Here is a 23930-nt window from a genome sequence, read left to right on the forward strand (position 1 = left end):
GGGGCCTGGGCCTGGCCGGGGCTGCTTTGGACCCCGACCACCCTGGCGTGTGGACTCGCTAAAAATCGGCCATTAGATATTGGATTCCAGCTTCCTGGAGGTCATTTCACTAATGAGTGCACCGGAAAGAGTTTCCTAATCCATCTGTGAGGGTGGCAACTGAAGGAGAATTTTAAAGCTGACAGAATAGGCGAGGGAAGGCATAGGAGATTTCCACACCCAGCAAGGAAGACTTTCCCGAAATGGAAGAAAGAAACGAGCAAACAGAGACACCGGTAGCCCGCCCGGAAAAGAGTCTGCCCCTGAGAGAAAGCACCCTGACCAGGTTCACCCGTGGGTGGGTGGCGAGCTAGCGGCATTCAGAAGAGCGAGGCCCGCAGTCTGTGCGGAAGACACCTGCACTCGGGTGTGTGTGGCGGCGCGATTCACAAGCAGCTCTAGATGTTAAACCAAGGAGAAGCCAGGGAGTTCCCAACGCCCCAGGTGTCCTCAGCCCACGACTGGCTGCTGTGGGAATGCGAAGCCCGGCTCCTTGTCTCAGAGCGGGGTTCCCAGGAGGATCAGGCTGAAGCTGGGACTTGGCCTCAAAGTGTCCCCTCGCATGGCCACCCCCTTCCCCTTCCTGCTCCTCTACTCCTGGTGCCCCTCCATCCAGGGGCCAGACCTTAAAGAGTCACCGCAAGAGAATCCTGGTCCCAAAGGAGCCTTCTGGGGGACCGGTGCTGAGAGAGGTTGTGGGCATGGCCCGCTGGGGCTCTGCCCGACCCAGGGCTGAGAGATGCCACCTCCCAGCTCTGGGTCCCTGCAGGAAGTGTTGGCAAGCACAGGGCCGGTCCTCCAAAGGCCCAGGTGCAGGGAGCCCAGGCCAAGCAGCCTGTGGAAGAAGCCACTTGCCGTGCCACCCCGGGAACAGGACTGCAGGCCCCGGCCCTTCCCACCTCCTCCTCCTCCTCCTCCGCCCCGCACCCCCCCCTCCGACATGGCACAGGGCTCAGAGACACCTCAGACTCTTGCTACCCAAAGTGCAAAGGGCATCAGTTGCTCCTCCAAACCCCCCGCCCAGCAGACCGCGTTGTCCAGCCAGCCCCCGGGCCTCCCTGGGGTGCCCAGCACAAAAGTGCAGACACCCACCGGACCCTCAGTCTCAGTTTTCGGAGGTTTTTGCCACTCTAAGGACCCGCAGGCCAGCTGGGCCTTCGGGCAGGACAGAGAGCCCCGGAATCCGACGTGGAGAGCTGCGTGTACATCCCCATCAGGAGGCGGTCCCCACCTCCGCGGCTCTCCCCTTGCGGGGAGCGGCAGCCCAACCGGCAGCCGCAGGGCCTCAGGGAAGACACCAGTCTGGGCCCCCGCGGCACAGCGGGGGCACGTCCCCCGCACTCACGCGACTTAGGGACGGCTGCTGGAGACTGCTGCGGCCACCCTGCTGCCGGGTTTCTGGAGGGCTTCCTGGAAGCAGCGTCCACACCAAGCCCTTGGAAGGCCCAGGCGACGGAGGAGCCGGTCAGGCAGGGGCCGAGGACGGTGAGAGGCCGGGCGGGAAGGAGCGTGTCAGGCAGGGGCAGAGGACGGTGACCGGCCGGGCGGGGAGGAGCCGGTCAGGCGGGGGCCCAGGACAGTGACGGGCCTGGCCGGGGAGGAGTGCGTCAGGCAGGGGCAGAGGAGACGGGCTGGGTAAGGGTTAGGGTTACAGTTAGGGCACAATTCACAATCCCAAAGACGTGGAAGCGACCCGAGTGCCCATCCATCCAGGAGTGCATCAATAAAATGTGGCGCGTGGACACCACGGAGTGCCATTCGGCTGTGAGGAGCAGCGGTGAGAGGGCGCCTCTCGTGTTCTCCTGGCCAGAGCTGGAACCCGTTCCAGGAAGCCAAGTATCCCAAGAATGGACACACGAGCACCACGTGAGCGCGCTCACCAGCAAATTGGTACGAACGGATGGACGCCTAAGTGGACAGAGAGGAATCACCTTCATCGGGTGGGTGTCGGGCGGGCGGGTGGGGGGAGGGGAGGGGCATACACATCCATTAGGCATGGGGTGAGTGCGCACCGACTGGGGGATGGGCGCACTTGAAGCTCTGACCCGAGGGGGGAGGCTTGGAGAGGGCAAGGCACCCGACCTTAACATTGGTACCCCCACAATACGCTGGAACAACATGAGAGGTATATGAATAAGAACACAGGGGGGGCCGGGCGCGGTGGCTCACGCCTGTAATCCTAGCTCTCTGGGAGGCCGAGGCGGGCGGATTGCTCCAGGTCAGGAGTTCGAAACCAGCCTGAGCAAGAGCGAGACCCCGTCTCTACTAAAAATAGAAAGAAATTAATTGGCCAACTAATATATATAGAAAAACACAGCCGGGCGTGGTGGTGCATGCCTGTAGTCCCAACTACTCGGGAGGCTGAGGCAGCAGGATTGCTTGAGCCCGGAGATTGAGGTTGCTGTGAGCTAGGCTGACGCCATGGCACTCACTCTAGCCTGGGCAGCAAAACGAGACTCTGTCTCAAAAAAAAAAAAAAAAAGAACACAGGGGGGAGGGCGGCACGGGCAACACATGTCACCTGAATACTTGTACTCCCATCATCTGCTTGAAAAGAGAGAGAAAAGAAAATGCAATCCTAGAGGTAAGAGACACTTTTTAAAAATAATGAATCCGAAGAGAAAAGTAAAAGGAGGCCTGTGGAGCAGGTCTGGGTGTGACTCCGGATCCCCCAACATCAGGTGCCACCACCAAAGATTCCTGCGTGTAGCCCATAGAACCCCAAAAGCAACGGGACGAGTTCTGGTCACATACTCCCTCAAAATGACATCCTGGCCTTCTTCTGGAACTCCCTCCCCTCTCAGACTCTCAAGGTTTCCTCCAGCGTGTCGGTTCCCACAGAGCAGACCTTTGGTCTGAGACCTGACAGTCCAGAAGCCACGCATGCTGCCGCGTGGCGGCGGTGTCGCGGCTTGGGACAAGAGGAGGCCCCACGGTGCGGGCTGGGGCGCCAGGCACCGCGCGGGCGCTGAGGGTGGGGGTGACCCCCACCCCGGGCCGCCGCCGCGCTCCCAGAAAGGGGACAGAACAAGAGGCAAGAAAAAAAAAAAAAAAAAAGCAGCAGCCTGTGGCACCCGGTATTCCCAGGCGGTCTCCCATCCAAGTACTAACCAGGCCCGACCCTGCTTAGCTTCCGAGACCAGACGAGATCGGGGGCGTTCAGGGTGGTGTGGCCCTAGACGGCGGCGGAGGGCGCCCCTGCCCCGCTCGAGAAGCCGAGCCTCTCTGGGCTTCCCCGCCGCCGCCTCCCGCCCCAGGCCCCGCGCCGGGCGGGGCCGGGCCGGCCGGGTCCCGCGGGCTCCCAGGGACGGGGGTGATGGGCGGGGCGGGGCGGGGCGGGGCGGGGTGGGGGGCTGTCTCTCTATACACACACACACACACTCACACTCACTCACACTCACACAAGATGCGCCTCCACGGCTGGACTCGCCAAGGTGGAGCCCTCCCAGCCCCCCTCGTCTCCTCGCCCGGCCTCCTTCACCTACCCGCTGCCCACCCCCAGCGCGTCGCTGCCGCTGACTGCGCACGCGCGGGACGCTCGCCCTTTGACCCCAGCCAGGGGCCGCCCTCCCCCACAACCCCTTTCAGCTGCGCCCCCCCCTCGCCCTGTGGGTGGGCTGCCGCCTATTCCCCCGGGCCAGGGCTGGGGCACAGCCAGTGTATGGGGCGTCTCTCTCTGGGGATGTGTCCCATGGGTGGGGTGGGGTGGCGTGGTTTGGGGGGCGCTGAAGAAATCAGTCCCCTCCATCTCCTACCTCTGGAAAACGCCCAAGCCCGTGGAGAACTGCCGGCACCGCTTCGTGGGGGCCGGGACCCTCCTCCGTGTCCTCCTGTGGCCCAGTCCAAGGGGCCTGGGCCTGGCCGGGGCTGCTTTGGACCCCGACCACCCTGGCGTGTGGACTCGCTAAAAATCGGCCATTAGATATTGGATTCCAGCTTCCTGGAGGTCATTTCACTAATGAGTGCACCGGAAAGAGTTTCCTAATCCATCTGTGAGGGTGGCAACTGAAGGAGAATTTTAAAGCTGACAGAATAGGCGAGGGAAGGCATAGGAGATTTCCACACCCAGCAAGGAAGACTTTCCCGAAATGGAAGAAAGAAACGAGCAAACAGAGACACCGGTAGCCCGCCCGGAAAAGAGTCTGCCCCTGAGAGAAAGCACCCTGACCAGGTTCACCCGTGGGTGGGTGGCGAGCTAGCGGCATTCAGAAGAGCGAGGCCCGCAGTCTGTGCGGAAGACACCTGCACTCGGGTGTGTGTGGCGGCGCGATTCACAAGCAGCTCTAGATGTTAAACCAAGGAGAAGCCAGGGAGTTCCCAACGCCCCAGGTGTCCTCAGCCCACGACTGGCTGCTGTGGGAATGCGAAGCCCGGCTCCTTGTCTCAGAGCGGGGTTCCCAGGAGGATCAGGCTGAAGCTGGGACTTGGCCTCAAAGTGTCCCCTCGCATGGCCACCCCCTTCCCCTTCCTGCTCCTCTACTCCTGGTGCCCCTCCATCCAGGGGCCAGACCTTAAAGAGTCACCGCAAGAGAATCCTGGTCCCAAAGGAGCCTTCTGGGGGACCGGTGCTGAGAGAGGTTGTGGGCATGGCCCGCTGGGGCTCTGCCCGACCCAGGGCTGAGAGATGCCACCTCCCAGCTCTGGGTCCCTGCAGGAAGTGTTGGCAAGCACAGGGCCGGTCCTCCAAAGGCCCAGGTGCAGGGAGCCCAGGCCAAGCAGCCTGTGGAAGAAGCCACTTGCCGTGCCACCCCGGGAACAGGACTGCAGGCCCCGGCCCTTCCCACCTCCTCCTCCTCCTCCTCCGCCCCGCACCCCCCCCCACATGGCACAGGGCTCAGAGACACCTCAGACTCTTGCTACCCAAAGTGCAAAGGGCATCAGTTGCTCCTCCAAACCCCCCGCCCAGCAGACCGCGTTGTCCAGCCAGCCCCCGGGCCTCCCTGGGGTGCCCAGCACAAAAGTGCAGACACCCACCGGACCCTCAGTCTCAGTTTTCGGAGGTTTTTGCCACTCTAAGGACCCGCAGGCCAGCTGGGCCTTCGGGCAGGACAGAGAGCCCCGGAATCCGACGTGGAGAGCTGCGTGTACGTCCCCATCAGGAGGCGGTCCCCACCTCCGCGGCTCTCCCCTTGCGGGGAGCGGCAGCCCAGCCGGCAGCCGCAGGGCCTCAGGGAAGACACCAGGCTGGGCCCCCGCGGCACAGCGGGGGCACGTCCCCCGCACTCACGCGACTTAGGGACGGCTGCTGGAGACTGCTGCGGCCACCCTGCTGCCGGGTTTCTGGAGGGCTTCCTGGAAGCAGCATCCACACCAAGCCCTTGGAAGGCCCAGGCGACGGAGGAGCCGGTCAGGCAGGGGCCGAGGACGGTGAGAGGCCGGGCGGGAAGGAGCGTGTCAGGCAGGGGCAGAGGACGGTGACCGGCCGGGCGGGGAGGAGCCGGTCAGGCGGGGGCCCAGGACAGTGACGGGCCTGGCCGGGGAGGAGTGCGTCAGGCAGGGGCAGAGGAGACGGGCTGGGTAAGGGTTAGGGTTACAGTTAGGGCACAATTCACAATCCCAAAGACGTGGAAGCGACCCGAGTGCCCATCCATCCAGGAGTGCATCAATAAAATGTGGCACGTGGACACCACGGAGTGCCATTCGGCTGTGAGGAGCAGCGGTGAGAGGGCGCCTCTCGTGTTCTCCTGGCCAGAGCTGGAACCCGTTCCAGTAAGCCAAGTATCCCAAGAATGGACACACGGGCACCACGTGAGCGCGCTCACCAGCAAACTGGTACGAACGGATGGACGCCTAAGTGGACAGAGAGGAATCACCTTCATCGGGTGGGTGTCGGGCGGGCGGGTGGGGGGAGGGGAGGGGCATACACATCCATTAGGCATGGGGTGGGTGCGCACCGACTGGGGGATGGGCGCACTTGAAGCTCTGACCCGAGGGGGGAGGCTTGGAGAGGGCAAGGCACCCGACCTTAACATTGGTACCCCCACAATACGCTGGAACAACATGAGAGGTATATGAATAAGAACACAGGGGGGGCCGGGCGCGGTGGCTCACGCCTGTAATCCTAGCTCTCTGGGAGGCCGAGGCGGGCGGATTGCTCCAGGTCAGGAGTTCGAAACCAGCCTGAGCAAGAGCGAGACCCCGTCTCTACTAAAAATAGAAAGAAATTAATTGGCCAACTAATATATATAGAAAAACACAGCCGGGCGTGGTGGTGCATGCCTGTAGTCCCAACTACTCGGGAGGCTGAGGCAGCAGGATTGCTTGAGCCCGGAGATTGAGGTTGCTGTGAGCTAGGCTGACGCCATGGCACTCACTCTAGCCTGGGCAGCAAAAAGAGACTCTGTCTCAAAAAAAAAAAAAAAAAGAACACAGGGGGGAGGGCGGCACGGGCAACACATGTCACCTGAATACTTGTACTCCCATCATCTGCTTGAAAAGAGAGAGAAAAGAAAATGCAATCCTAGAGGTAAGAGACACTTTTTAAAAATAATGAATCCGAAGAGAAAAGTAAAAGGAGGCCTGTGGAGCAGGTCTGGGTGTGACTCCGGATCCCCCAACATCAGGTGCCACCACCAAAGATTCCTGCGTGTAGCCCATAGAACCCCAAAAGCAACGGGACGAGTTCTGGTCACATACTCCCTCAAAATGACATCCTGGCCTTCTTCTGGAACTCCCTCCCCTCTCAGACTCTCAAGGTTTCCTCCAGCGTGTCGGTTCCCACAGAGCAGACCTTTGGTCTGAGACCTGACAGTCCAGAAGCCACGCATGCTGCCGCGTGGCGGCGGTGTCGCGGCTTGGGACAAGAGGAGGCCCCACGGTGCGGGCTGGGGCGCCAGGCACCGCGCGGGCGCTGAGGGTGGGGGTGACCCCCACCCCGGGCCGCCGCCGCGCTCCCAGAAAGGGGACAGAACAAGAGGCAAGAAAAAAAAAAAAAAAAAAAGCAGCAGCCTGTGGCACCCGGTATTCCCAGGCGGTCTCCCATCCAAGTACTAACCAGGCCCGACCCTGCTTAGCTTCCGAGACCAGACGAGATCGGGGGCGTTCAGGGTGGTGTGGCCCTAGACGGCGGCGGAGGGCGCCCCTGCCCCGCTCGAGAAGCCGAGCCTCTCTGGGCTTCCCCGCCGCCGCCTCCCGCCCCAGGCCCCGCGCCGGGCGGGGCCGGGCCGGCCGGGTCCCGCGGGCTCCCAGGGACGGGGGTGATGGGCGGGGCGGGGCGGGGCGGGGTGGGGGGCTGTCTCTCTATACACACACACACACACTCACACTCACTCACACTCACACAAGATGCGCCTCCACGGCTGGACTCGCCAAGGTGGAGCCCTCCCAGCCCCCCTCGTCTCCTCGCCCGGCCTCCTTCACCTACCCGCTGCCCACCCCCAGCGCGTCGCTGCCGCTGACTGCGCACGCGCGGGACGCTCGCCCTTTGACCCCAGCCAGGGGCCGCCCTCCCCCACAACCCCTTTCAGCTGCGCCCCCCCCTCGCCCTGTGGGTGGGCTGCCGCCTATTCCCCCGGGCCAGGGCTGGGGCACAGCCAGTGTATGGGGCGTCTCTCTCTGGGGATGTGTCCCATGGGTGGGGTGGGGTGGCGTGGTTTGGGGGGCGCTGAAGAAATCAGTCCCCTCCATCTCCTACCTCTGGAAAACGCCCAAGCCCGTGGAGAACTGCCGGCACCGCTTCGTGGGGGCCGGGACCCTCCTCCGTGTCCTCCTGTGGCCCAGTCCAAGGGGCCTGGGCCTGGCCGGGGCTGCTTTGGACCCCGACCACCCTGGCGTGTGGACTCGCTAAAAATCGGCCATTAGATATTGGATTCCAGCTTCCTGGAGGTCATTTCACTAATGAGTGCACCGGAAAGAGTTTCCTAATCCATCTGTGAGGGTGGCAACTGAAGGAGAATTTTAAAGCTGACAGAATAGGCGAGGGAAGGCATAGGAGATTTCCACACCCAGCAAGGAAGACTTTCCCGAAATGGAAGAAAGAAACGAGCAAACAGAGACACCGGTAGCCCGCCCGGAAAAGAGTCTGCCCCTGAGAGAAAGCACCCTGACCAGGTTCACCCGTGGGTGGGTGGCGAGCTAGCGGCATTCAGAAGAGCGAGGCCCGCAGTCTGTGCGGAAGACACCTGCACTCGGGTGTGTGTGGCGGCGCGATTCACAAGCAGCTCTAGATGTTAAACCAAGGAGAAGCCAGGGAGTTCCCAACGCCCCAGGTGTCCTCAGCCCACGACTGGCTGCTGTGGGAATGCGAAGCCCGGCTCCTTGTCTCAGAGCGGGGTTCCCAGGAGGATCAGGCTGAAGCTGGGACTTGGCCTCAAAGTGTCCCCTCGCATGGCCACCCCCTTCCCCTTCCTGCTCCTCTACTCCTGGTGCCCCTCCATCCAGGGGCCAGACCTTAAAGAGTCACCGCAAGAGAATCCTGGTCCCAAAGGAGCCTTCTGGGGGACCGGTGCTGAGAGAGGTTGTGGGCATGGCCCGCTGGGGCTCTGCCCGACCCAGGGCTGAGAGATGCCACCTCCCAGCTCTGGGTCCCTGCAGGAAGTGTTGGCAAGCACAGGGCCGGTCCTCCAAAGGCCCAGGTGCAGGGAGCCCAGGCCAAGCAGCCTGTGGAAGAAGCCACTTGCCGTGCCACCCCGGGAACAGGACTGCAGGCCCCGGCCCTTCCCACCTCCTCCTCCTCCTCCTCCGCCCCGCACCCCCCCCTCCGACATGGCACAGGGCTCAGAGACACCTCAGACTCTTGCTACCCAAAGTGCAAAGGGCATCAGTTGCTCCTCCAAACCCCCCGCCCAGCAGACCGCGTTGTCCAGCCAGCCCCCGGGCCTCCCTGGGGTGCCCAGCACAAAAGTGCAGACACCCACCGGACCCTCAGTCTCAGTTTTCGGAGGTTTTTGCCACTCTAAGGACCCGCAGGCCAGCTGGGCCTTCGGGCAGGACAGAGAGCCCCGGAATCCGACGTGGAGAGCTGCGTGTACATCCCCATCAGGAGGCGGTCCCCACCTCCGCGGCTCTCCCCTTGCGGGGAGCGGCAGCCCAACCGGCAGCCGCAGGGCCTCAGGGAAGACACCAGTCTGGGCCCTCGCGGCACAGCGGGGGCACGTCCCCCGCACTCACGCGACTTAGGGACGGCTGCTGGAGACTGCTGCGGCCACCCTGCTGCCGGGTTTCTGGAGGGCTTCCTGGAAGCAGCGTCCACACCAAGCCCTTGGAAGGCCCAGGCGACGGAGGAGCCGGTCAGGCAGGGGCCGAGGACGGTGAGAGGCCGGGCGGGAAGGAGCGTGTCAGGCAGGGGCAGAGGACGGTGACCGGCCGGGCGGGGAGGAGCCGGTCAGGCGGGGGCCCAGGACAGTGACGGGCCTGGCCGGGGAGGAGTGCGTCAGGCAGGGGCAGAGGAGACGGGCTGGGTAAGGGTTAGGGTTACAGTTAGGGCACAATTCACAATCCCAAAGACGTGGAAGCGACCCGAGTGCCCATCCATCCAGGAGTGCATCAATAAAATGTGGCGCGTGGACACCACGGAGTGCCATTCGGCTGTGAGGAGCAGCGGTGAGAGGGCGCCTCTCGTGTTCTCCTGGCCAGAGCTGGAACCCGTTCCAGGAAGCCAAGTATCCCAAGAATGGACACACGAGCACCACGTGAGCGCGCTCACCAGCAAATTGGTACGAACGGATGGACGCCTAAGTGGACAGAGAGGAATCACCTTCATCGGGTGGGTGTCGGGCGGGCGGGTGGGGGGAGGGGAGGGGCATACACATCCATTAGGCATGGGGTGAGTGCGCACCGACTGGGGGATGGGCGCACTTGAAGCTCTGACCCGAGGGGGGAGGCTTGGAGAGGGCAAGGCACCCGACCTTAACATTGGTACCCCCACAATACGCTGGAACAACATGAGAGGTATATGAATAAGAACACAGGGGGGGCCGGGCGCGGTGGCTCACGCCTGTAATCCTAGCTCTCTGGGAGGCCGAGGCGGGCGGATTGCTCCAGGTCAGGAGTTCGAAACCAGCCTGAGCAAGAGCGAGACCCCGTCTCTACTAAAAATAGAAAGAAATTAATTGGCCAACTAATATATATAGAAAAACACAGCCGGGCGTGGTGGTGCATGCCTGTAGTCCCAACTACTCGGGAGGCTGAGGCAGCAGGATTGCTTGAGCCCGGAGATTGAGGTTGCTGTGAGCTAGGCTGACGCCATGGCACTCACTCTAGCCTGGGCAGCAAAACGAGACTCTGTCTCAAAAAAAAAAAAAAAAAGAACACAGGGGGGAGGGCGGCACGGGCAACACATGTCACCTGAATACTTGTACTCCCATCATCTGCTTGAAAAGAGAGAGAAAAGAAAATGCAATCCTAGAGGTAAGAGACACTTTTTAAAAATAATGAATCCGAAGAGAAAAGTAAAAGGAGGCCTGTGGAGCAGGTCTGGGTGTGACTCCGGATCCCCCAACATCAGGTGCCACCACCAAAGATTCCTGCGTGTAGCCCATAGAACCCCAAAAGCAACGGGACGAGTTCTGGTCACATACTCCCTCAAAATGACATCCTGGCCTTCTTCTGGAACTCCCTCCCCTCTCAGACTCTCAAGGTTTCCTCCAGCGTGTCGGTTCCCACAGAGCAGACCTTTGGTCTGAGACCTGACAGTCCAGAAGCCACGCATGCTGCCGCGTGGCGGCGGTGTCGCGGCTTGGGACAAGAGGAGGCCCCACGGTGCGGGCTGGGGCGCCAGGCACCGCGCGGGCGCTGAGGGTGGGGGTGACCCCCACCCCGGGCCGCCGCCGCGCTCCCAGAAAGGGGACAGAACAAGAGGCAAGAAAAAAAAAAAAAAAAAAGCAGCAGCCTGTGGCACCCGGTATTCCCAGGCGGTCTCCCATCCAAGTACTAACCAGGCCCGACCCTGCTTAGCTTCCGAGACCAGACGAGATCGGGGGCGTTCAGGGTGGTGTGGCCCTAGACGGCGGCGGAGGGCGCCCCTGCCCCGCTCGAGAAGCCGAGCCTCTCTGGGCTTCCCCGCCGCCGCCTCCCGCCCCAGGCCCCGCGCCGGGCGGGGCCGGGCCGGCCGGGTCCCGCGGGCTCCCAGGGACGGGGGTGATGGGCGGGGCGGGGCGGGGCGGGGCGGGGTGGGGGGCTGTCTCTCTATACACACACACACACACTCACACTCACTCACACTCACACAAGATGCGCCTCCACGGCTGGACTCGCCAAGGTGGAGCCCTCCCAGCCCCCCTCGTCTCCTCGCCCGGCCTCCTTCACCTACCCGCTGCCCACCCCCAGCGCGTCGCTGCCGCTGACTGCGCACGCGCGGGACGCTCGCCCTTTGACCCCAGCCAGGGGCCGCCCTCCCCCACAACCCCTTTCAGCTGCGCCCCCCCCTCGCCCTGTGGGTGGGCTGCCGCCTATTCCCCCGGGCCAGGGCTGGGGCACAGCCAGTGTATGGGGCGTCTCTCTCTGGGGATGTGTCCCATGGGTGGGGTGGGGTGGCGTGGTTTGGGGGGCGCTGAAGAAATCAGTCCCCTCCATCTCCTACCTCTGGAAAACGCCCAAGCCCGTGGAGAACTGCCGGCACCGCTTCGTGGGGGCCGGGACCCTCCTCCGTGTCCTCCTGTGGCCCAGTCCAAGGGGCCTGGGCCTGGCCGGGGCTGCTTTGGACCCCGACCACCCTGGCGTGTGGACTCGCTAAAAATCGGCCATTAGATATTGGATTCCAGCTTCCTGGAGGTCATTTCACTAATGAGTGCACCGGAAAGAGTTTCCTAATCCATCTGTGAGGGTGGCAACTGAAGGAGAATTTTAAAGCTGACAGAATAGGCGAGGGAAGGCATAGGAGATTTCCACACCCAGCAAGGAAGACTTTCCCGAAATGGAAGAAAGAAACGAGCAAACAGAGACACCGGTAGCCCGCCCGGAAAAGAGTCTGCCCCTGAGAGAAAGCACCCTGACCAGGTTCACCCGTGGGTGGGTGGCGAGCTAGCGGCATTCAGAAGAGCGAGGCCCGCAGTCTGTGCGGAAGACACCTGCACTCGGGTGTGTGTGGCGGCGCGATTCACAAGCAGCTCTAGATGTTAAACCAAGGAGAAGCCAGGGAGTTCCCAACGCCCCAGGTGTCCTCAGCCCACGACTGGCTGCTGTGGGAATGCGAAGCCCGGCTCCTTGTCTCAGAGCGGGGTTCCCAGGAGGATCAGGCTGAAGCTGGGACTTGGCCTCAAAGTGTCCCCTCGCATGGCCACCCCCTTCCCCTTCCTGCTCCTCTACTCCTGGTGCCCCTCCATCCAGGGGCCAGACCTTAAAGAGTCACCGCAAGAGAATCCTGGTCCCAAAGGAGCCTTCTGGGGGACCGGTGCTGAGAGAGGTTGTGGGCATGGCCCGCTGGGGCTCTGCCCGACCCAGGGCTGAGAGATGCCACCTCCCAGCTCTGGGTCCCTGCAGGAAGTGTTGGCAAGCACAGGGCCGGTCCTCCAAAGGCCCAGGTGCAGGGAGCCCAGGCCAAGCAGCCTGTGGAAGAAGCCACTTGCCGTGCCACCCCGGGAACAGGACTGCAGGCCCCGGCCCTTCCCACCTCCTCCTCCTCCTCCTCCGCCCCGCACCCCCCCCCACATGGCACAGGGCTCAGAGACACCTCAGACTCTTGCTACCCAAAGTGCAAAGGGCATCAGTTGCTCCTCCAAACCCCCCGCCCAGCAGACCGCGTTGTCCAGCCAGCCCCCGGGCCTCCCTGGGGTGCCCAGCACAAAAGTGCAGACACCCACCGGACCCTCAGTCTCAGTTTTCGGAGGTTTTTGCCACTCTAAGGACCCGCAGGCCAGCTGGGCCTTCGGGCAGGACAGAGAGCCCCGGAATCCGACGTGGAGAGCTGCGTGTACGTCCCCATCAGGAGGCGGTCCCCACCTCCGCGGCTCTCCCCTTGCGGGGAGCGGCAGCCCAGCCGGCAGCCGCAGGGCCTCAGGGAAGACACCAGGCTGGGCCCCCGCGGCACAGCGGGGGCACGTCCCCCGCACTCACGCGACTTAGGGACGGCTGCTGGAGACTGCTGCGGCCACCCTGCTGCCGGGTTTCTGGAGGGCTTCCTGGAAGCAGCATCCACACCAAGCCCTTGGAAGGCCCAGGCGACGGAGGAGCCGGTCAGGCAGGGGCCGAGGACGGTGAGAGGCCGGGCGGGAAGGAGCGTGTCAGGCAGGGGCAGAGGACGGTGACCGGCCGGGCGGGGAGGAGCCGGTCAGGCGGGGGCCCAGGACAGTGACGGGCCTGGCCGGGGAGGAGTGCGTCAGGCAGGGGCAGAGGAGACGGGCTGGGTAAGGGTTAGGGTTACAGTTAGGGCACAATTCACAATCCCAAAGACGTGGAAGCGACCCGAGTGCCCATCCATCCAGGAGTGCATCAATAAAATGTGGCGCGTGGACACCACGGAGTGCCATTCGGCTGTGAGGAGCAGCGGTGAGAGGGCGCCTCTCGTGTTCTCCTGGCCAGAGCTGGAACCCGTTCCAGTAAGCCAAGTATCCCAAGAATGGACACACGGGCACCACGTGAGCGCGCTCACCAGCAAACTGGTACGAACGGATGGACGCCTAAGTGGACAGAGAGGAATCACCTTCATCGGGTGGGTGTCGGGCGGGCGGGTGGGGGGAGGGGAGGGGCATACACATCCATTAGGCATGGGGTGGGTGCGCACCGACTGGGGGATGGGCGCACTTGAAGCTCTGACCCGAGGGGGGAGGCTTGGAGAGGGCAAGGCACCCGACCTTAACATTGGTACCCCCACAATACGCTGGAACAACATGAGAGGTATATGAATAAGAACACAGGGGGGGCCGGGCGCGGTGGCTCACGCCTGTAATCCTAGCTCTCTGGGAGGCCGAGGCGGGCGGATTGCTCCAGGTCAGGAGTTCGAAACCAGCCTGAGCAAGAGCGAGACCCCGTCTCTACTAAAAATAGAAAGAAATAAATTGGCCAACTAATATATATAGAAAAACACAGCCGGGCGTGGTGGTGCATGCCTGTAGTCCCAACTACTCGGGAGGCTGAGGCAGCAGGATTGCTTGAGCCCGGAGATTGAGGTTGCTGTGAGCTAGGCTGACGCCATGGCACTCACTCTAGCCTGGGCAGCAAAAAGAGACTCTGTCTCAAAAAAAAAAAAAAAAAGAACACAGGGGGGAGGGCGGCACGGGCAACACATGTCACCTGAATACTTGTACTCCCATCATCTGCTTGAAAAGAGAGAGAAAAGAAAATGCAATCCTAGAGGTAAGAGACACTTTTTAAAAATAATGAATCCGAAGAGAAAAGTAAAAGGAGGCCTGTGGAGCAGGTCTGGGTGTGACTCCGGATCCCCCAACATCAGGTGCCACCACCAAAGATTCCTGCGTGTAGCCCATAGAACCCCAAAAGCAACGGGACGAGTTCTGGTCACATACTCCCTCAAAATGACATCCTGGCCTTCTTCTGGAACTCCCTCCCCTCTCAGACTCTCAAGGTTTCCTCCAGCGTGTCGGTTCCCACAGAGCAGACCTTTGGTCTGAGACCTGACAGTCCAGAAGCCACGCATGCTGCCGCGTGGCGGCGGTGTCGCGGCTTGGGACAAGAGGAGGCCCCACGGTGCGGGCTGGGGCGCCAGGCACCGCGCGGGCGCTGAGGGTGGGGGTGACCCCCACCCCGGGCCGCCGCCGCGCTCCCAGAAAGGGGACAGAACAAGAGGCAAGAAAAAAAAAAAAAAAAAAAGCAGCAGCCTGTGGCACCCGGTATTCCCAGGCGGTCTCCCATCCAAGTACTAACCAGGCCCGACCCTGCTTAGCTTCCGAGACCAGACGAGATCGGGGGCGTTCAGGGTGGTGTGGCCCTAGACGGCGGCGGAGGGCGCCCCTGCCCCGCTCGAGAAGCCGAGCCTCTCTGGGCTTCCCCGCCGCCGCCTCCCGCCCCAGGCCCCGCGCCGGGCGGGGCCGGGCCGGCCGGGTCCCGCGGGCTCCCAGGGACGGGGGTGATGGGCGGGGCGGGGCGGGGCGGGGTGGGGGGCTGTCTCTCTATACACACACACACACACTCACACTCACTCACACTCACACAAGATGCGCCTCCACGGCTGGACTCGCCAAGGTGGAGCCCTCCCAGCCCCCCTCGTCTCCTCGCCCGGCCTCCTTCACCTACCCGCTGCCCACCCCCAGCGCGTCGCTGCCGCTGACTGCGCACGCGCGGGACGCTCGCCCTTTGACCCCAGCCAGGGGCCGCCCTCCCCCACAACCCCTTTCAGCTGCGCCCCCCCCTCGCCCTGTGGGTGGGCTGCCGCCTATTCCCCCGGGCCAGGGCTGGGGCACAGCCAGTGTATGGGGCGTCTCTCTCTGGGGATGTGTCCCATGGGTGGGGTGGGGTGGCGTGGTTTGGGGGGCGCTGAAGAAATCAGTCCCCTCCATCTCCTACCTCTGGAAAACGCCCAAGCCCGTGGAGAACTGCCGGCACCGCTTCGTGGGGGCCGGGACCCTCCTCCGTGTCCTCCTGTGGCCCAGTCCAAGGGGCCTGGGCCTGGCCGGGGCTGCTTTGGACCCCGACCACCCTGGCGTGTGGACTCGCTAAAAATCGGCCATTAGATATTGGATTCCAGCTTCCTGGAGGTCATTTCACTAATGAGTGCACCGGAAAGAGTTTCCTAATCCATCTGTGAGGGTGGCAACTGAAGGAGAATTTTAAAGCTGACAGAATAGGCGAGGGAAGGCATAGGAGATTTCCACACCCAGCAAGGAAGACTTTCCCGAAATGGAAGAAAGAAACGAGCAAACAGAGACACCGGTAGCCCGCCCGGAAAAGAGTCTGCCCCTGAGAGAAAGCACCCTGACCAGGTTCACCCGTGGGTGGGTGGCGAGCTAGCGGCATTCAGAAGAGCGAGGCCCGCAGTCTGTGCGGAAGACACCTGCACTCGGGTGTGTGTGGCGGCGCGATTCACAAGCAGCTCTAGATGTTAAACCAAGGAGAAGCCAGGGAGTTCCCAACGCCCCAGGTGTCCTCAGCCCACGACTGGCTGCTGTGGGAATGCGAAGCCCGGCTCCTTGTCTCAGAGCGGGGTTCCCAGGAGGATCAGGCTGAAGCTGGGACTTGGCCTCAAAGTGTCCCCTCGCATGGCCACCCCCTTCCCCTTCCTGCTCCTCTACTCCTGGTGCCCCTCCATCCAGGGGCCAGACCTTAAAGAGTCACCGCAAGAGAATCCTGGTCCCAAAGGAGCCTTCTGGGGGACCGGTGCTGAGAGAGGTTGTGGGCATGGCCCGCTGGGGCTCTGCCCGACCCAGGGCTGAGAGATGCCACCTCCCAGCTCTGGGTCCCTGCAGGAAGTGTTGGCAAGCACAGGGCCGGTCCTCCAAAGGCCCAGGTGCAGGGAGCCCAGGCCAAGCAGCCTGTGGAAGAAGCCACTTGCCGTGCCACCCCGGGAACAGGACTGCAGGCCCCGGCCCTTCCCACCTCCTCCTCCTCCTCCTCCGCCCCGCACCCCCCCCCACATGGCACAGGGCTCAGAGACACCTCAGACTCTTGCTACCCAAAGTGCAAAGGGCATCAGTTGCTCCTCCAAACCCCCCGCCCAGCAGACCGCGTTGTCCAGCCAGCCCCCGGGCCTCCCTGGGGTGCCCAGCACAAAAGTGCAGACACCCACCGGACCCTCAGTCTCAGTTTTCGGAGGTTTTTGCCACTCTAAGGACCCGCAGGCCAGCTGGGCCTTCGGGCAGGACAGAGAGCCCCGGAATCCGACGTGGAGAGCTGCGTGTACGTCCCCATCAGGAGGCGGTCCCCACCTCCGCGGCTCTCCCCTTGCGGGGAGCGGCAGCCCAGCCGGCAGCCGCAGGGCCTCAGGGAAGACACCAGGCTGGGCCCCCGCGGCACAGCGGGGGCACGTCCCCCGCACTCACGCGACTTAGGGACGGCTGCTGGAGACTGCTGCGGCCACCCTGCTGCCGGGTTTCTGGAGGGCTTCCTGGAAGCAGCATCCACACCAAGCCCTTGGAAGGCCCAGGCGACGGAGGAGCCGGTCAGGCAGGGGCCGAGGACGGTGAGAGGCCGGGCGGGAAGGAGCGTGTCAGGCAGGGGCAGAGGACGGTGACCGGCCGGGCGGGGAGGAGCCGGTCAGGCGGGGGCCCAGGACAGTGACGGGCCTGGCCGGGGAGGAGTGCGTCAGGCAGGGGCAGAGGAGACGGGCTGGGTAAGGGTTAGGGTTACAGTTAGGGCACAATTCACAATCCCAAAGACGTGGAAGCGACCCGAGTGCCCATCCATCCAGGAGTGCATCAATAAAATGTGGCGCGTGGACACCACGGAGTGCCATTCGGCTGTGAGGAGCAGCGGTGAGAGGGCGCCTCTCGTGTTCTCCTGGCCAGAGCTGGAACCCGTTCCAGTAAGCCAAGTATCCCAAGAATGGACACACGGGCACCACGTGAGCGCGCTCACCAGCAAACTGGTACGAACGGATGGACGCCTAAGTGGACAGAGAGGAATCACCTTCATCGGGTGGGTGTCGGGCGGGCGGGTGGGGGGAGGGGAGGGGCATACACATCCATTAGGCATGGGGTGGGTGCGCACCGACTGGGGGATGGGCGCACTTGAAGCTCTGACCCGAGGGGGGAGGCTTGGAGAGGGCAAGGCACCCGACCTTAACATTGGTACCCCCACAATACGCTGGAACAACATGAGAGGTATATGAATAAGAACACAGGGGGGGCCGGGCGCGGTGGCTCACGCCTGTAATCCTAGCTCTCTGGGAGGCCGAGGCGGGCGGATTGCTCCAGGTCAGGAGTTCGAAACCAGCCTGAGCAAGAGCGAGACCCCGTCTCTACTAAAAATAGAAAGAAATAAATTGGCCAACTAATATATATAGAAAAACACAGCCGGGCGTGGTGGTGCATGCCTGTAGTCCCAACTACTCGGGAGGCTGAGGCAGCAGGATTGCTTGAGCCCGGAGATTGAGGTTGCTGTGAGCTAGGCTGACGCCATGGCACTCACTCTAGCCTGGGCAGCAAAAAGAGACTCTGTCTCAAAAAAAAAAAAAAAAAGAACACAGGGGGGAGGGCGGCACGGGCAACACATGTCACCTGAATACTTGTACTCCCATCATCTGCTTGAAAAGAGAGAGAAAAGAAAATGCAATCCTAGAGGTAAGAGACACTTTTTAAAAATAATGAATCCGAAGAGAAAAGTAAAAGGAGGCCTGTGGAGCAGGTCTGGGTGTGACTCCGGATCCCCCAACATCAGGTGCCACCACCAAAGATTCCTGCGTGTAGCCCATAGAACCCCAAAAGCAACGGGACGAGTTCTGGTCACATACTCCCTCAAAATGACATCCTGGCCTTCTTCTGGAACTCCCTCCCCTCTCAGACTCTCAAGGTTTCCTCCAGCGTGTCGGTTCCCACAGAGCAGACCTTTGGTCTGAGACCTGACAGTCCAGAAGCCACGCATGCTGCCGCGTGGCGGCGGTGTCGCGGCTTGGGACAAGAGGAGGCCCCACGGTGCGGGCTGGGGCGCCAGGCACTGCGCGGGCGCTGAGGGTGGGGGTGACCCCCACCCCGGGCCGCCGCCGCGCTCCCAGAAAGGGGACAGAACAAGAGGCAAGAAAAAAAAAAAAAAAAAAAGCAGCAGCCTGTGGCACCCGGTATTCCCAGGCGGTCTCCCATCCAAGTACTAACCAGGCCCGACCCTGCTTAGCTTCCGAGACCAGACGAGATCGGGGGCGTTCAGGGTGGTGTGGCCCTAGACGGCGGCGGAGGGCGCCCCTGCCCCGCTCGAGAAGCCGAGCCTCTCTGGGCTTCCCCGCCGCCGCCTCCCGCCCCAGGCCCCGCGCCGGGCGGGGCCGGGCCGGCCGGGTCCCGCGGGCTCCCAGGGACGGGGGTGATGGGCGGGGCGGGGCGGGGCGGGGCGGGGTGGGGGGCTGTCTCTCTATACACACACACACACACTCACACTCACTCACACTCACACAAGATGCGCCTCCACGGCTGGACTCGCCAAGGTGGAGCCCTCCCAGCCCCCCTCGTCTCCTCGCCCGGCCTCCTTCACCTACCCGCTGCCCACCCCCAGCGCGTCGCTGCCGCTGACTGCGCACGCGCGGGACGCTCGCCCTTTGACCCCAGCCAGGGGCCGCCCTCCCCCACAACCCCTTTCAGCTGCGCCCCCCCCTCGCCCTGTGGGTGGGCTGCCGCCTATTCCCCCGGGCCAGGGCTGGGGCACAGCCAGTGTATGGGGCGTCTCTCTCTGGGGATGTGTCCCATGGGTGGGGTGGGGTGGCGTGGTTTGGGGGGCGCTGAAGAAATCAGTCCCCTCCATCTCCTACCTCTGGAAAACGCCCAAGCCCGTGGAGAACTGCCGGCACCGCTTCGTGGGGGCCGGGACCCTCCTCCGTGTCCTCCTGTGGCCCAGTCCAAGGGGCCTGGGCCTGGCCGGGGCTGCTTTGGACCCCGACCACCCTGGCGTGTGGACTCGCTAAAAATCGGCCATTAGATATTGGATTCCAGCTTCCTGGAGGTCATTTCACTAATGAGTGCACCGGAAAGAGTTTCCTAATCCATCTGTGAGGGTGGCAACTGAAGGAGAATTTTAAAGCTGACAGAATAGGCGAGGGAAGGCATAGGAGATTTCCACACCCAGCAAGGAAGACTTTCCCGAAATGGAAGAAAGAAACGAGCAAACAGAGACACCGGTAGCCCGCCCGGAAAAGAGTCTGCCCCTGAGAGAAAGCACCCTGACCAGGTTCACCCGTGGGTGGGTGGCGAGCTAGCGGCATTCAGAAGAGCGAGGCCCGCAGTCTGTGCGGAAGACACCTGCACTCGGGTGTGTGTGGCGGCGCGATTCACAAGCAGCTCTAGATGTTAAACCAAGGAGAAGCCAGGGAGTTCCCAACGCCCCAGGTGTCCTCAGCCCACGACTGGCTGCTGTGGGAATGCGAAGCCCGGCTCCTTGTCTCAGAGCGGGGTTCCCAGGAGGATCAGGCTGAAGCTGGGACTTGGCCTCAAAGTGTCCCCTCGCATGGCCACCCCCTTCCCCTTCCTGCTCCTCTACTCCTGGTGCCCCTCCATCCAGGGGCCAGACCTTAAAGAGTCACCGCAAGAGAATCCTGGTCCCAAAGGAGCCTTCTGGGGGACCGGTGCTGAGAGAGGTTGTGGGCATGGCCCGCTGGGGCTCTGCCCGACCCAGGGCTGAGAGATGCCACCTCCCAGCTCTGGGTCCCTGCAGGAAGTGTTGGCAAGCACAGGGCCGGTCCTCCAAAGGCCCAGGTGCAGGGAGCCCAGGCCAAGCAGCCTGTGGAAGAAGCCACTTGCCGTGCCACCCCGGGAACAGGACTGCAGGCCCCGGCCCTTCCCACCTCCTCCTCCTCCTCCTCCGCCCCGCACCCCCCCCCCCGACATGGCACAGGGCTCAGAGACACCTCAGACTCTTGCTACCCAAAGTGCAAAGGGCATCAGTTGCTCCTCCAAACCCCCCGCCCAGCAGACCGCGTTGTCCAGCCAGCCCCCGGGCCTCCCTGGGGTGCCCAGCACAAAAGTGCAGACACCCACCGGACCCTCAGTCTCAGTTTTCGGAGGTTTTTGCCACTCTAAGGACCCGCAGGCCAGCTGGGCCTTCGGGCAGGACAGAGAGCCCCGGAATCCGACGTGGAGAGCTGCGTGTACGTCCCCATCAGGAGGCGGTCCCCACCTCCGCGGCTCTCCCCTTGCGGGGAGCGGCAGCCCAGCCGGCAGCCGCAGGGCCTCAGGGAAGACACCAGGCTGGGCCCCCGCGGCACAGCGGGGGCACGTCCCCCGCACTCACGCGACTTAGGGACGGCTGCTGGAGACTGCTGCGGCCACCCTGCTGCCGGGTTTCTGGAGGGCTTCCTGGAAGCAGCATCCACACCAAGCCCTTGGAAGGCCCAGGCGACGGAGGAGCCGGTCAGGCAGGGGCCGAGGACGGTGAGAGGCCGGGCGGGAAGGAGCGTGTCAGGCAGGGGCAGAGGACGGTGACCGGCCGGGCGGGGAGGAGCCGGTCAGGCGGGGGCCCAGGACAGTGACGGGCCTGGCCGGGGAGGAGTGCGTCAGGCAGGGGCAGAGGAGACGGGCTGGGTAAGGGTTAGGGTTACAGTTAGGGCACAATTCACAATCCCAAAGACGTGGAAGCGACCCGAGTGCCCATCCATCCAGGAGTGCATCAATAAAATGTGGCGCGTGGACACCACGGAGTGCCATTCGGCTGTGAGGAGCAGCGGTGAGAGGGCGCCTCTCGTGTTCTCCTGGCCAGAGCTGGAACCCGTTCCAGTAAGCCAAGTATCCCAAGAATGGACACACGGGCACCACGTGAGCGCGCTCACCAGCAAACTGGTACGAACGGATGGACGCCTAAGTGGACAGAGAGGAATCACCTTCATCGGGTGGGTGTCGGGCGGGCGGGTGGGGGGAGGGGAGGGGCATACACATCCATTAGGCATGGGGTGGGTGCGCACCGACTGGGGGATGGGCGCACTTGAAGCTCTGACCCGAGGGGGGAGGCTTGGAGAGGGCAAGGCACCCGACCTTAACATTGGTACCCCCACAATACGCTGGAACAACATGAGAGGTATATGAATAAGAACACAGGGGGGGCCGGGCGCGGTGGCTCACGCCTGTAATCCTAGCTCTCTGGGAGGCCGAGGCGGGCGGATTGCTCCAGGTCAGGAGTTCGAAACCAGCCTGAGCAAGAGCGAGACCCCGTCTCTACTAAAAATAGAAAGAAATTAATTGGCCAACTAATATATATAGAAAAACACAGCCGGGCGTGGTGGTGCATGCCTGTAGTCCCAACTACTCGGGAGGCTGAGGCAGCAGGATTGCTTGAGCCCGGAGATTGAGGTTGCTGTGAGCTAGGCTGACGCCATGGCACTCACTCTAGCCTGGGCAGCAAAAAGAGACTCTGTCTCAAAAAAAAAAAAAAAAGAACACAGGGGGGAGGGCGGCACGGGCAACACATGTCACCTGAATACTTGTACTCCCATCATCTGCTTGAAAAGAGAGAGAAAAGAAAATGCAATCCTAGAGGTAAGAGACACTTTTTAAAAATAATGAATCCGAAGAGAAAAGTAAAAGGAGGCCTGTGGAGCAGGTCTGGGTGTGACTCCGGATCCCCCAACATCAGGTGCCACCACCAAAGATTCCTGCGTGTAGCCCATAGAACCCCAAAAGCAACGGGACGAGTTCTGGTCACATACTCCCTCAAAATGACATCCTGGCCTTCTTCTGGAACTCCCTCCCCTCTCAGACTCTCAAGGTTTCCTCCAGCGTGTCGGTTCCCACAGAGCAGACCTTTGGTCTGAGACCTGACAGTCCAGAAGCCACGCATGCTGCCGCGTGGCGGCGGTGTCGCGGCTTGGGACAAGAGGAGGCCCCACGGTGCGGGCTGGGGCGCCAGGCACCGCGCGGGCGCTGAGGGTGGGGGTGACCCCCACCCCGGGCCGCCGCCGCGCTCCCAGAAAGGGGACAGAACAAGAGGCAAGAAAAAAAAAAAAAAAAAAAGCAGCAGCCTGTGGCACCCGGTATTCCCAGGCGGTCTCCCATCCAAGTACTAACCAGGCCCGACCCTGCTTAGCTTCCGAGACCAGACGAGATCGGGGGCGTTCAGGGTGGTGTGGCCCTAGACGGCGGCGGAGGGCGCCCCTGCCCCGCTCGAGAAGCCGAGCCTCTCTGGGCTTCCCCGCCGCCGCCTCCCGCCCCAGGCCCCGCGCCGGGCGGGGCCGGGCCGGCCGGGTCCCGCGGGCTCCCAGGGACGGGGGTGATGGGCGGGGCGGGGCGGGGCGGGGCGGGGTGGGGGGCTGTCTCTCTATACACACACACACACACTCACACTCACTCACACTCACACAAGATGCGCCTCCACGGCTGGACTCGCCAAGGTGGAGCCCTCCCAGCCCCCCTCGTCTCCTCGCCCGGCCTCCTTCACCTACCCGCTGCCCACCCCCAGCGCGTCGCTGCCGCTGACTGCGCACGCGCGGGACGCTCGCCCTTTGACCCCAGCCAGGGGCCGCCCTCCCCCACAACCCCTTTCAGCTGCGCCCCCCCCTCGCCCTGTGGGTGGGCTGCCGCCTATTCCCCCGGGCCAGGGCTGGGGCACAGCCAGTGTATGGGGCGTCTCTCTCTGGGGATGTGTCCCATGGGTGGGGTGGGGTGGCGTGGTTTGGGGGGCGCTGAAGAAATCAGTCCCCTCCATCTCCTACCTCTGGAAAACGCCCAAGCCCGTGGAGAACTGCCGGCACCGCTTCGTGGGGGCCGGGACCCTCCTCCGTGTCCTCCTGTGGCCCAGTCCAAGGGGCCTGGGCCTGGCCGGGGCTGCTTTGGACCCCGACCACCCTGGCGTGTGGACTCGCTAAAAATCGGCCATTAGATATTGGATTCCAGCTTCCTGGAGGTCATTTCACTAATGAGTGCACCGGAAAGAGTTTCCTAATCCATCTGTGAGGGTGGCAACTGAAGGAGAATTTTAAAGCTGACAGAATAGGCGAGGGAAGGCATAGGAGATTTCCACACCCAGCAAGGAAGACTTTCCCGAAATGGAAGAAAGAAACGAGCAAACAGAGACACCGGTAGCCCGCCCGGAAAAGAGTCTGCCCCTGAGAGAAAGCACCCTGACCAGGTTCACCCGTGGGTGGGTGGCGAGCTAGCGGCATTCAGAAGAGCGAGGCCCGCAGTCTGTGCGGAAGACACCTGCACTCGGGTGTGTGTGGCGGCGCGATTCACAAGCAGCTCTAGATGTTAAACCAAGGAGAAGCCAGGGAGTTCCCAACGCCCCAGGTGTCCTCAGCCCACGACTGGCTGCTGTGGGAATGCGAAGCCCGGCTCCTTGTCTCAGAGCGGGGTTCCCAGGAGGATCAGGCTGAAGCTGGGACTTGGCCTCAAAGTGTCCCCTCGCATGGCCACCCCCTTCCCCTTCCTGCTCCTCTACTC

General features: G+C 62.9%; 6 non-coding genes across 6 annotated transcripts; all 6 read right to left on the reverse strand.

Annotated features, from left to right (window-relative positions):
- Window positions 1-3101: 3101 nt before the first annotated feature.
- On the reverse strand, window positions 3102-3220 carry LOC142864323 (5S ribosomal RNA). The gene has a single exon (XR_012914848.1). It is a non-coding gene; the product is annotated as a 5S ribosomal RNA (ribosomal RNA).
- Window positions 3221-6984: 3764 nt separating this feature from the next.
- Window positions 6985-7103, reverse strand: LOC142864324 (5S ribosomal RNA). Its single transcript, XR_012914849.1, has one exon. It is a non-coding gene; the product is annotated as a 5S ribosomal RNA (ribosomal RNA).
- Window positions 7104-10864: 3761 nt separating this feature from the next.
- Window positions 10865-10983, reverse strand: LOC142864326 (5S ribosomal RNA). Its single transcript, XR_012914851.1, has one exon. It is a non-coding gene; the product is annotated as a 5S ribosomal RNA (ribosomal RNA).
- A 3764-nt stretch (window positions 10984-14747) lies between these two features.
- Window positions 14748-14866, reverse strand: LOC142864327 (5S ribosomal RNA). The gene has a single exon (XR_012914852.1). It is a non-coding gene; the product is annotated as a 5S ribosomal RNA (ribosomal RNA).
- Window positions 14867-18625: 3759 nt separating this feature from the next.
- Window positions 18626-18744, reverse strand: LOC142864328 (5S ribosomal RNA). The gene has a single exon (XR_012914853.1). It is a non-coding gene; the product is annotated as a 5S ribosomal RNA (ribosomal RNA).
- Window positions 18745-22510: 3766 nt separating this feature from the next.
- On the reverse strand, window positions 22511-22629 carry LOC142864329 (5S ribosomal RNA). The gene has a single exon (XR_012914854.1). It is a non-coding gene; the product is annotated as a 5S ribosomal RNA (ribosomal RNA).
- Window positions 22630-23930: the final 1301 nt, after the last annotated feature.

Source organism: Microcebus murinus, chromosome 24 (assembly GCF_040939455.1).
Source record: "Microcebus murinus isolate Inina chromosome 24, M.murinus_Inina_mat1.0, whole genome shotgun sequence".
Taxonomy (NCBI): domain Eukaryota; kingdom Metazoa; phylum Chordata; class Mammalia; order Primates; family Cheirogaleidae; genus Microcebus; species Microcebus murinus.